Below are 14,488 nucleotides of genomic sequence, written 5' to 3'. Positions count from 1 at the left end.
GTGCCTTGTCTTCTATGTAAAAGTCTGTACTTTATAGCTCACTGTAACGTGTGCATGTTTATAGAGAGAGGATAGGGTAGATGTGCCCCTCCCAAATCTGCTGCCCTAGGCACCGGCCTTGTTGGCCTAGGCCATAATACGCCCCTGTTTATAACATTTAAACCTTTAAATTGCTGTCTGTTTCTAAGCCACTACAGACAGCCCCAAGATCACATGCTTTTTTATTAGCTTTTCACAACAGGGGAGTGCTAGTTCATGTGAGCCATATGGATAACATTGTGCTCATGCCTGGTTTTAACAACACAGTTCTAATTGGCTCAAATTAAGTGTATTAATATAACCATGTTTTCTGTGCAAAACTGTGGAATGGGTAATAAAGGGATTATCTATCTTTTTAAACAATAACACATTTTGAGTTGACTGTCCCTTTAAGAATTTACTGTATAAAGAGATCTATTTATCTAATGATCCAGACAAAAGCTGCAGATTCTATGTCTGTGGATTGTGATTAAGTTTCTGAGATTTCATTTCATTATAAAGCCTCAGATCAGCCGTGTGGGATCATCCATAAACAACTGATGGTATTTACTGAATAGAGTAATAATAAATGATAGCAACATAATAACTTTATATTGAGCAACTGATACAAACACCTGGCACGTCCCTCAGTCACCCTTCTGAACTTTGTAGCCTCCAGCAGTTGGGCACATGCCAAACCAGAGGGATCACAGGGCACTATATATCCCTGCAGGTTGCAGTCTAGCTCAAAAGAGGATCTCAGCAAGATAGCAGGTAAGTCTCTCCTGATTATAGGGGCACATTGGTTTCTTTTTCACTAAGGTCTCTCCAGTTTCAGCTGTCCCTGTGATATACTGGGCCCCTGCTTCACAAAAGAATAGGGAGAATAGTGATCCCACAGATATAGGGACAGGGAGCGGATCAGATAATTATACATATACAGAGAGCTGATCAGAAAATTATACAGATACAGGGAGAAGATCACATAATTATACAGATACAGGGAGCAGATCACATAATTATACAGATACAGGGAGCAGATCACATAATTATACAGATACAGGGAGCAGATCACATAATTATACAGATACAGGGAGCAGATCACATAATTATACAGATACAGAGAGCTGATCAGATAATTATACAGATACAGGGAGCAGATCGCATAATTATGCAGATACAGATACAGGGAGCAGATCACGTAATTATACAGATACAGATACAGGGAGCAGATCACATAATTATACAGATACAGATAAAGTGAGCGGATCAGATAATTATACAGATACAGGGAGCGGATCACATAATTATACAGATACAGAGAGCTGATCAGATAATTATACAGATACAGGGAGCAGATCACATAATTATACAGATACAGATAAAGTGAGCGGATCAGATAATTATACAGATACAGGGAGTGGATCAGATAATTATGCAGATACAGGGAGTGGATCAGATAATTATACAGATACAGGGAGCGGATCACATAATTATACAGATACAGGGAGCAGATCAGATAATTATACAGATACAGAGAGCTGATCAGATAATTATACAGCTACAGGGAGCAGATCACATAATTATACAGATACAGGGAGTGGATCAGATAATTATACAGATACAGGGAGCAGATCACATAATTATACAGATACAGGGAGTGGATCACATAATTATACAGATACAGGGAGTGGATCAGATAATTATACAGATACAGGGAGTGAATCACATAATTATACAGATACAGGGAGTGGATCACATAATTATACAGATACAGGGAGCGGATCACATAATTATACAGATACAGGGAGTGGATCAGATAATTATACAGATACAGGGAGCAGATCACATAATTATACAGATACAGGGAGTGGATCACATAATTATACAGATACAGGGAGTGGATCAGATAATTATACAGATACAGGGAGCGGATCACATAATTATACAGATACAGGGAGCGGATCACATAATTATACAGATACAGGGAGCGGATCAGATAATTATACAGATACAGAGGCCCCTATTTATCAAAGCCTGGTGGACCTGATCCGACAGTGCTGATCAGGTCCGCCAGACCTCGCTGAATACGGAGAGCAATACGATCTCTGTATTCAGCATTGCACCAGCAGCTCACAAGAGCTGCTGGTGCAACGCCGCCCCCTGCAGACTCGCCAGAAACACGGGGCATCAAGCTCCATTTGGTGCTTGATAGATAGGCCCCACAGAGTGGATCACATAATTATACAGATTATCAAAAATATATATAGGCGCTGGTGTAATTAAGATATAAAACCACTTAAAGTTAGTGATGTATTGAATTAATATAAATAGTGTAAATAGATATTAAAAGTAAAAAATAGGGATATGCTTGTAAAATAGGGATATGATTTATAAAATTGGGAACACCGTTTAGTAAATAGTTTTAAAAATAAAGGTTAATACTACACTCCCTTACAATAATAGCATTCATAAAAATATAACAAACCAATGTGTATAAACTCCCAGTGTGTAATTACTATAACATATATGACCTATAGTATTATAAGATTAACAATACCAGTTCCTGGATTATAGTCTTTTTACAGCAGGTCCACCCTTATATTTAATGGATATCCTTTATAGAGTTTATGTCCGGGAAATGCTGATATCCGTATCTGTGGGGTCTTTTTGCCGGGTGCTGCTCTTCTAACTGATGTCTCCTTACTTCAGAAGAAAGCTGAACATTCTGTATAAACAAATAACAAGAGCGCAAACTCCAACTCAAGTGTGGTTTTATTAAATGCACAATAAGCGCTAATACAAATGCACTGAGTTAAAATAATAATCCGCCTGTCAAATCATCAAGTCCACTGAATCCCTGCAAATAATCCCGGCCCTTTCACCGTTCATTTGCAGGGATTCAGTGGACTTGATGACTTGACAGGCGGATAATTATTTTAACTCTAGTAAGTGCATTTGTAAAAGCGCTTATTGTGAATTTAATTAAACCACACTTGAGTCAGAGTTTGCACTCTTGTTATTTGTTTATACATAATTATACAGATACAGATACAGCGAGCTGATCACATAATTATACCGATACAGTGAGCGGATCACATATTATACAGATACAGTCAGCGGATCAGATAATTATACAGATACAGCGAGCTGATCATATAATTATACAGATACAGCGAGCTGATCACATAATTATACAGATACAGCGAGCTGATCAGATAATTATACAGATAGAGCGAGCTGATCACATAATTATACAGATACAGCGAGCTGATCACATAATTATACAGATACAGTGAGCGGATCACATATTATACAGATACAGTCAGCGGATCAGATAATTATACAGATACAGCGAGCTGATCAGATAATTATACAGATACAGCGAGCTGATCACATAATTATACAGATACAGCGAGCGGATCACATAATTATACAGATACAGAGAGCTGATCACATAATTATACAGATACAGATACAGTGAGCTGATCACATAATTATACAGATACAGATACAGTGAGCTGATCACATAATTATACAGATACAGATACAGTGAGCTGATCACATAATTATACAGATACAGATACAGTGAGCTGATCACATAATTATACAGATACAGTGAGCGGATCAGATAATTATACAGATACAGATACAGTGAGCTGATCACATAATTATACAGATACAGATACAGTGAGCAGATCACATAATTATACAGATACAGATACAGTGAGCTGATCACATAATTATACAGATACAGATACAGTGAGCTGATCACATAATTATACAGATACAGATACAGTGAGCTGATCACATAATTATACAGATACAGTGAGCTGATCACATAATTATACAGATACAGATACAGTGAGCTGATCAGATAATTATACAGATACAGCGAGCTGATCACATAATTATACAGATACAGCGAGCTGATCACATAATTATACAGATACAGCGAGCTGATCACATAATTATACAGATACAGCAAGCTGATCACATAATTATACAGATACAGGGAGCTGATCACATAATTATACAGATACAGCGAGCTGATCACATAATTATACAGATACAGATACAGTGAGCTGATCACATAATTATACAGATACAGTGAGCGGATCAGATAATTATACAGATACAGCGAGCTGATCACATAATTATACAGATACAGCGAGCTGATCACATAATTATACAGATACAGCGAGCTGATCACATAATTATAAAGATACAGTGAGCGGATCAGATAATTATACAGATACAGCGAGCTGATCACATAATTATACAGATACAGCGAGCTGATCACATAATTATACAGATACAGATACAGCAAGCTGATCACATAATTATACAGATACAGCGAGCTGATCACATAATTATACAGATACAGATACAGCGAGCTGATCACATTATTATACAGATACAGATACAGTGAGCTGATCACATAATTATACAGATACAGCGAGCTGATCACATAATTATACAGATACAGCGAGCTGATCACATAATTATACAGATACAGCGAGCTGATCACATAATTATACAGATACAGATACAGTGAGCTGATCACATAATTATACAGATACAGTGAGCGGATCAGATAATTATACAGATACAGCGAGCTGATCACATAATTATACAGATACAGCGAGCTGATCACATAATTATACAGATACAGCGAGCTGATCACATAATTATACAGATACAGCAAGCTGATCACATAATTATACAGATACAGTGAGCGGATCAGATAATTATACAGATACAGCGAGCTGATCACATAATTATACAGATACAGCGAGCTGATCACATAATTATACAGATACAGTGAGCTGATCACATAATTATACAGATACAGCGAGCTGATCACATAATTATACAGATACAGGGAGCGGATCAGATAATTATACAGATACAGTGAGCGGATCAGATAATTATACAGATACAGCGAGCTGATCACATAATTATACAGATACAGGGAGCGGATCAGATAATTATACAGATACAGTGAGCGGATCACATAATTATACAGATACAGCGAGCTGATCACATAATTATACAGATACAGTGAGCTGATCACATAATTATACAGATACAGCGAGCTGATCACATAATTATACAGATACAGGGAGCGGATCAGATAATTATACAGATACAGTGAGCGGATCAGATAATTATACAGATACAGCGAGCTGATCACATAATTATACAGATACAGGGAGCGGATCAGATAATTATACAGATACAGTGAGCGGATCACATAATTATACAGATACAGCGAGCTGATCACATAATTATACAGATACAGCGAGCTGATCACATAATTATATAGATACAGGGAGCGGATCAGATAATTATACAGATACAGTGAGCGGATCACATAATTATACAGATACAGCGAGCTGATCACATAATTATACAGATACAGTGAGCGGATCACATAATTATACAGATACAGTGAGCGGATCAGATAATTATACAGATACAGCGAGCGGATCACATAATTATACAGATACAGATACAGCGAGCTGATCACATAATTATACAGATACAGATACAGGGAGTGGATCAGATAATTATACAGATACAGATACAGCGAGCTGATCACATAATTATACAGATACAGTGAGCGGATCACATAATTATACAGATACAGCGAGCGGATCACATAATTATACAGATACAGCAAGCGGATCACATAATTATACAGATACAGTGAGCGGATCAGATAATTATACAGATACAGCGAGCTGATCACATAATTATACAGATACAGCAAGCTGATCACATAATTATACAGATACAGCGAGCTGGTCACATAATTATACAGATACAGATACAGTGAGCGGATCACATAATTATACAGATACAGCGAGCAGATCACATAATTATACAGATACAGTGAGCGGATCACATAATTATACCGATACAGTGAGCGGATCACATAATTATACAGATACAGGGAGCGGATCAGATAATTATACAGATACAGGGAGCGGATCAGATAATTATACAGATACAGGGAGCGGATCAGATAATTATACAGATACAGATACATCGAGCTGATCACATAATTATACAGATACAGCGAGCTGATCACATAATTATACAGATACAGATACAGCGAGCTGATCACATAATTATACAGATACAGTGAGCGGATCACATAATTATACAGATACAGCGAGCGGACCACATAATTATACAGATACAGTGAGCGGATCACATAATTATACAGATACAGATACAGTGAGTGGATCAGATAATTATACAGATACAGCGAGCTGATCACATAATTATACAGATACAGCGAGCTGATCACATAATTATACAGATACAGCGAGCTGATCACATAATTATACAGATACAGTGAGCGGATCAGATAATTATACAGATACAGCGAGCTGATCACATAATTATACAGATACAGCGAGCTGATCACATAATTATACAGATACAGATACAGCGAGCTGATCACATAATTATACAGATACAGTGAGCGGATCAGATTATTATAAAGATACAGCGAGCTGATCACATAATTATACAGATACAGCGAGCTGATCACATAATTATACAGATACAGATACAGCGAGCTGATCACATAATTATACAGATACAGCGAGCTGATCACATAATTATACAGATACAGCGAGCTGATCACATAATTATACAGATACAGCGAGCTGATCACATAATTATACAGATACAGATACAGCGAGCTGATCACATAATTATACAGATACAGATACAGGGAGTGGATTAGATAATTATACAGATACAGATACAGCGAGCTGATCACATAATTATACAGATACAGTGAGCGGATCACATAATTATACAGATACAGTGAGCTGATCACATAATTATACAGATACAGTGAGCGGATCAGATAATTATACAGATACAGCGAGCTGATAACATAATTATACAGATACAGATACAGCGAGCTGATCACATAATTATGCAGATACAGTGAGCGGATCACATAATTATACAGATACAGCGAGCGGATCACATAATTATACAGATACAGATACAGTGAGCGGATCACATAATTATACAGATACAGTGAGCGGATCACATAATTATACAGATACAGATACAGTGAGCGGATCACATAATTATACAGATACAGATACAGTGAGCGGATCACATAATTATACAGATACAGTGAGCGGATCACATAATTATACAGATACAGATACAGTGAGCGGATCACATAATTATACAGCTACAGTGAGTGGATTATATAATTATACAGATACAGTGAGCGGATCACATAATTATACAGATACAGTGAGCGGATCACATAATTATACAGATACAGTGAGCGGATCACATAATTATACAGCTACAGTGAGTGGATTATATTATTATACAGATACAGTGAGCGGATCACATAATTATACAGATACATTGAGCGGATCACATAATTATACAGCTACAGTGAGTGGATTATATAATTATACAGATACAGATACAGTGAGCGGATCACATAATTATACAGATACAGATACAGTGAGCGGATCACATAATTATACAGATACAGGGAGCGGATCAGATAATTATACAGATACAGGGAGCGGATCAGATAATTATACAGATACAGATACAGTGAGCGGATCACATAATTATACAGATACAGGGAGCGGATCAGATAATTATACAGATACAGATACAGTGAGCGGATCACATAATTATACAGATACAGTGAGCGGATCACATAATAATACAGATACTTTGTAACAGAAAAAGAGAACCAATGGCACTACTTGTTAGGATAAAAAATAATAATAAGCTCTAGATCTCTATATATGACGGGCTTGGGAGTATGTCCCGGATCAGTACTATATAATAGAAGAGTCTGTGGTGCTGTGTACTGTATATAGACTTTGAAGGCTGGATGTGGTTAAAGGGATAACCACAGGAAAGAGTACACTTGTAGCACTCAAGAGCTTAATATGATGTAGTTAAATTTATCACAAGGCTCAATGTGGTGCAATAGTTACAGAGACAACACTAGTCTCCAAATATACTAAACCTAACTAAATTAAAACTTAACGTTTATTTAATACACAGTGCTAAAATTTGCGGAAAACAATAAAGATTAAAAACACTAACCAACAGGGTGCTAGATGGAATAAAATAGAACAGTGAAATAGGCTAATGATACCAAGGTGAGGGTCTCTATATATTAGTCTCTGAAAGGGAGACCGTATAGTAGAGATATAATCAACAAGGGATTGTGTGTACTTATGGACAGAGTACTGATCTGTATTAGGTGTATAATAAGTTTTGATACGCCAGTAATTGTATGAAAGTATGAGCTGCAGCTCCCCTGAAGTAGCTATTACTAAGTGTAACCTGCCTTAAGATTCAATATCCCTCCATTAAAATTAAGACAGTTAAAACGGTGTTATAACTGTGGTATGGTTACAGGCGGTGGAATTATAGATTGACTCAGGAAAATTAAAGTTAACACTGTTGTAAGTTCTCTCAATAATAGTCTAATATACACACACTGTGGTGGTATTAGGTTAATTGAGGTATATCATAATTCCTGTCTTGTTCGCCTACTCATAAATTATGCCACCTATAGGTACAGTGTATTGTAAAATGTAGACAGCAGGGCTGATGAGTGTTAAATATTACTAACCTGAGTTTCTAAATGGGCTTACATAAAGAAACGTGGTATGTTTTGTTTGCTTTATTATAGTAATAATTGTCAGATTCTCACATACTACGATTATACATTAATGTCGCCCAGTGGAGGTTGTTTCATACATGTACTTAGTTGTAGCTGGGAGTTTGATTGTATAGTATAGCTGATAGAGATATTTATATAGCTGGGAATTCAATTATATAATGTAACTTATTAGTTGTGGATACTAAGTTCCAAGTTCAATTGATGCAGTGATATGTATTACATATTTTATTACATTGTAACTGTTTCAATTGTGCTTATGTGAACATTGATTACATTAGGTATCATAGCTCATTTATTGAGGGTACAAACTTGTAATTTTGTTTTAAGCAAGCCAGGCTTTGAATGGATATATGGGCTTAATTGTTGTGTCACAGTTTAAAGATAAACAGTTTTGTGTTGACTTGCATTCAAATATGAGTGCTTTTCCAATTTCCTATTATAGTTAATAATGTTAGATAAACTGTTTATATCAGTAACTAGATTCTGTGATTCAGTTGCTTGAGGTTTGAAGGTGATTTTATCCTTCAATCTGTTGTGATATGCAAAAGTTTGGGTGGTTTACTAGATCACGTTTTAAGTTTAAGCACATTGGTTGTCAGTATACTTGAACAAATAATTGCGATATAAATTTATTCAACATTCGAGTTTGAACTACCTGCAACCTTTCAGTTACAGTTGTATGGCTTTTTAACATATAATAGAAAAATTCTAGTTTCCCCTCTTAATCATATAGTTTGATAATGTTTTAGCTTTATCTGGATTTCGAAATGACTAAGATTCAATAATTTTTATACATTTAAAGATCACAGTGTTGATATCCTGTGGAATATCTCACACTAGTACTCTGCTAGTACATGGTATCTAGATTTTGAATAACTAAGATTCAATAGTCTTTATACATTTCAAGATCACAGTGTTAATATCCTGTGAAATATCTCACACCAATACTCTGCTGGTAAGCGTTATTGCTGTAACGGCATAAAACCGATCTGCTGCTGGTTATAAGCTGGCGGGTGATACCCGATATCTGTGTTACCAAGTTTTGGCGCTTTCGTATTTAAATTAGCTGACCGTTAGGGCAGTATCGCTCCTAAGCGGTAATTATAAATTGGAAAGTAGCCAGTATTTCTTAAGGATAACCCTTTGAAAAAGCCGTGTTAGACGGCGAAACATGTTGGGGATTTAGGGAAATGGTGAGGAGTCAATGCGAGCTCCTGTATTTTAGAAGCTAACCATCATCAGTGCTAGCATGCAAACCAGTTACTATAATTAGGCTATACATATGTGTCTTTATTGAATCTATACGAAAGCAAGGGAGGCTATTGGTATAATAGGCTGGCTTATGGTTTAAGAAATACTGGCTACTTTCCAATTTATAATATTTCACAGGATATTAACACTGTGATCTTGAAATGTATAAAGACTATTGAATCTTAGTTATTCAAAATCTAGATACCGTGTACTAGCAGAGTACTAGTGTGAGATATTCCACAGGATATCAACACTGTGATCTTTAAATGTATAAAAATTATTGAATCTTAGTCATTTCGAAATCCAGATAAAGCTAAAACATTATCAAACTATATGATTAAGAGGGGAAACTAGATTTTTTCTATTATATGTTAAAAAACCATACAACTTTAACTGAAAGGTTGCAGGTAGTTCAAACTCGAATGTTGAATAAATTTATATCTCAATTATTTGTTCAAGTATACTGACAACCAATGTGCTTAAACTTAAACCGTGATCTAGTAAACCACCCAAACTTTTGCATATCACAACAGATTGAAGGATAAAATCACCTTCAAACCTCAAGCAACTGAATCACAGAATCTAGTTACTGATATAAACAGTTTATCTAACATTATTAACTATAATATGAAATTGGAAAAGCACTCATATTTGAATGCAAGTCAACACAAAACTGTTTATCTTTAAACTGTGACACAACAATTAAGCCCATATATCCATTCAAAGCCTGGCTTGCTTAAAACAAAATTACAAGTTTGTACCCTCAATAAATGAGCTATGATACCTAATGTAATCAATGTTCACATAAGCACAATTGAAACAGTTACAATGCAATAAAATATGTAATACATATCACTGCATCAATTGAACTTGGAACTTAGTATCCACAACTAATAAGTTACATTATATAATTGAATTCCCAGCTATATAAATATCTCTATCAGCTATACTATACAATCAAACTCCCAGCTACAACTAAGTACATGTATGAAACAACCTCCACTGGGCGACATTAATGTATAATCGTAGTATGTGAGAATCTGACAATTAATACTATAATAAAGCAAACAAAACATACCACGTTTCTTTATGTAAGCCCATTTAGAAACTCAGGTTAGTAATATTTAACACTCATCAGCCCTGCTGTCTACAATTTACAATACACTGTACCTATAGGTGGCATAATTTATGAGTAGGCGAACAAGACAGGAATTATGATATACCTCAATTAACCTAATACCACCACAGTGTGTGTATATTAGACTATTATTGAGAGAACTTACAACAGTGTTAACTTTAATTTTCCTGAGTCAATCTATAATTCCACCGCCTGTAACCATACCACAGTTATAACACCGTTTTAACTGTCTTAATTTTAATGGAGGGATATTGAATCTTAAGGCAGGTTACACTTAGTAATAGCTACTTCAGGGGAGCTGCAGCTCATACTTTCATACAATTACTGGCGTATCAAAACTTATTATACACCTAATACAGATCAGTACTCTGTCCATAAGTACACACAATCCCTTGTTGATTATATCTCTACTATACGGTCTCCCTTTCAGAGACTAATATATAGAGACCCTCACCTTGGTATCATTAGCCTATTTCACTGTTCTATTTTATTCCATCTAGCACCCTGTTGGTTAGTGTTTTTAATCTTTATTGTTTTCCGCAAATTTTAGCACTGTGTATTAAATAAACGTTAAGTTTTAATTTAGTTAGGTTTAGTATATTTGGAGACTAGTGTTGTCTCTGTAACTATTGCACCACATTGAGCCTTGTGATAAATTTAGCTACATCATATTAAGCTCTTGAGTGCTACAAGTGTACTCTTTCCTGTGGTTATCCCTTTAACCACATCCAGCCTTCAAAACTATACAGATACAGGGAGCAGATCATATAATTATACAGATACAGTGAGCGGATCAGATAATTATACAGATACAGGGAGTGGATCAGATAATTATACAGATACAGTGAGCGGATCAGATAATTATACAGATACAGGGAGTGGATCACATTATTATACAGATACAGTGAGTGGATCCGATAATTATACAGATACAGTGAGCGGATCAGATAATTATACAGATACAGTGAGCGGATCAGATAATTATACAGATACAGGGAGTGGATCAGATAATTATACAGATACAGTGAGCGGATCAGATAATTATACAGATACAGGGAGTGGATCACATTATTATACAGATACAGTGAGCGGATCAGATAATTATACAGATACAGTGAGCGGATCACATAATTATACAGATACAGCGAGCGGATCACATAATTATACATATACAGCGAGCGGATCACATAATTATACAGATACAGTGAGCGGATCACATAATTATACAGATACAGATACAGTGAGCGGATCACATAATTATACAGATACAGCGAGCGGATCACATAATTATACAGATACAGCGAGCGGATCACATAATTATACAGATACAGTGAGCGGATCACATAATTAAACAGATACAGATACAGCGAGCGGATCACATAATTATACAGATACAGCAAGCTGATCACATAATTATACAGATACAGTAAGCGGATCAGATAATTATACAGATACAGGGAGTGGATCACATAATTATACAGATACAGTGAGCGGATCACATAATTATACAGATACAGTCAGCGGATCAGATAATTATACAGATACAGGGAGTGGATCACATAATTATACAGATACAGTCAGCGGATCAGATAATTATACAGATACAGGGAGGGGATCACATAATTATACAGATACAGTGAGCGGATCACATATTATACAGATACAGTCAGCGGATCAGATAATTATACAGATACAGGGAGCGGATCACATAATTATACAGATACAGTGAGCGGATCACATAATTATACAGATACAGGGAGCGGATCAGAAAATTATACAGATACAGGGAGCTGATCAATTAATTATACAGATACAGGGAGTGGATCAGATAATTATAAAGATACAGCAAGCTGATCACATAATTATACAGACACAGGGAGCGGATCACATTATTATACAGATACAGGGAGCAGATCACATAATTATACAGATACAGGAAGTGAATCACATAATTATACAGATACAGGGTGTGGACCACATAATTATACAGATACAGGGAGCAGATCAGATAATTATACAGATTAAGGGAGTGAATCAGATAATTATTCAGATACAGCGAGTGGATCACATTATTATACAGATACAGGGAGCAGATCAAATAATTATACAGATACAGGGAGAGGATCAGATCATTATACAGATACAGGGAGCGGATCACATTATTATACAGATACAGGGAGTAGATCAGATTGTTATACAGATACAGGGAGTGGATCACATAATTATACAGATACAGGGAGCAGATCAGATAATTATACAGATACAGGGAGTGGATCACATAATTATACAGATACAGGGAGCAGATCACATTATTATACAGATACAGGGAGAGGATCCGATAATTATACAGATACAGTGAGCGGATCAGATAACTATACAGATACAGGGAGAGGATCAGATCATTATACTGATACAGGGAGCTGATCACATTATTATACAGATACAGGGAGTAGATCAGATAAATATACAGATACAAGGAGTGAATCACATAATTATACAGATACAGGGAGTGGATCACATAATTATACAGATACAGGGAGCAGATCACATTATTATACAAATACAGATACAGGGAGCGGATCACATTATTATACAGATACAGGGAGAGGATCCGATAATTATACAGATACAGTGAGCGGATCAGATAATTATACAGATACAGGGAGTGGATCACATAATTATACAGATACAGGGAGCGGATCAGATAATTATACAGATACAGGGAGCGGATCACATAATTATACAGATACAGGGAGTGGATCAGATCATTATACAGATACAGGGAGCGGATCACATAATTATACAGATTCAGGGAGCGGATCACATAATTATACAGATACAGGGAATGGATCAGATAATTATACAGATACAGAGAGCGGATCACATAATTATACAGATACAGTCAGCGGATCAGATAATTATACAGATACAGGGAGCGGATCAGAAAATTATCCAGATACAGGGAGCTGATCAATTAATTATCCAGATACAGGGAGCGGATCAGATAATTATACAGATACAGGGAGCGGATCAGCTAATTATACAGATACAGCGAGCTGATCACATAATTATACAGATATAGGGAACGGATCAGATAATTATACAGACACAGATACAGGGAGCAGATCACATAATTATACAGATACAGGGAGCAGATCACATAATTATACAGATACAGAGAGCTGATCACATAATTATACAGATACAGCGAGCTGATCACATAATTATACAGATACAGGGAGCGGATCACATTATTATACAGATACAGGGAGCAGATCAGATAATTATACAGATACAGGGAGTGGATCGCATAATTATACAGATATAGGGAGCAGATCAGATAATTATACAGATACAGGGAGTGGATAACATAA

The 14,488-nt window shown here is 36.0% G+C and overlaps 1 protein-coding gene across 1 annotated transcript in view; it reads left to right on the top strand.

Moving 5' to 3' along the window:
* Positions 1 to 752: 752 nt before the first annotated feature.
* Positions 753 to 14,488, top strand: part of LOC128639169 (apolipoprotein A-I) — a 77,153-nt gene continuing 63,417 nt past the window's right edge. The window contains exon 1 of the mRNA XM_053691385.1: positions 753 to 792. The gene's annotated coding sequence lies outside the window, so the exon portion shown is untranslated. The remainder of the gene's footprint in view (positions 793 to 14,488) is intronic.

This window comes from Bombina bombina, chromosome 8, assembly GCF_027579735.1.
Source record: "Bombina bombina isolate aBomBom1 chromosome 8, aBomBom1.pri, whole genome shotgun sequence".
Taxonomy (NCBI): domain Eukaryota; kingdom Metazoa; phylum Chordata; class Amphibia; order Anura; family Bombinatoridae; genus Bombina; species Bombina bombina.
Note: the sequence above shows the minus strand (reverse complement) of the source record. Positions and strands in the feature narration are given on the sequence as shown.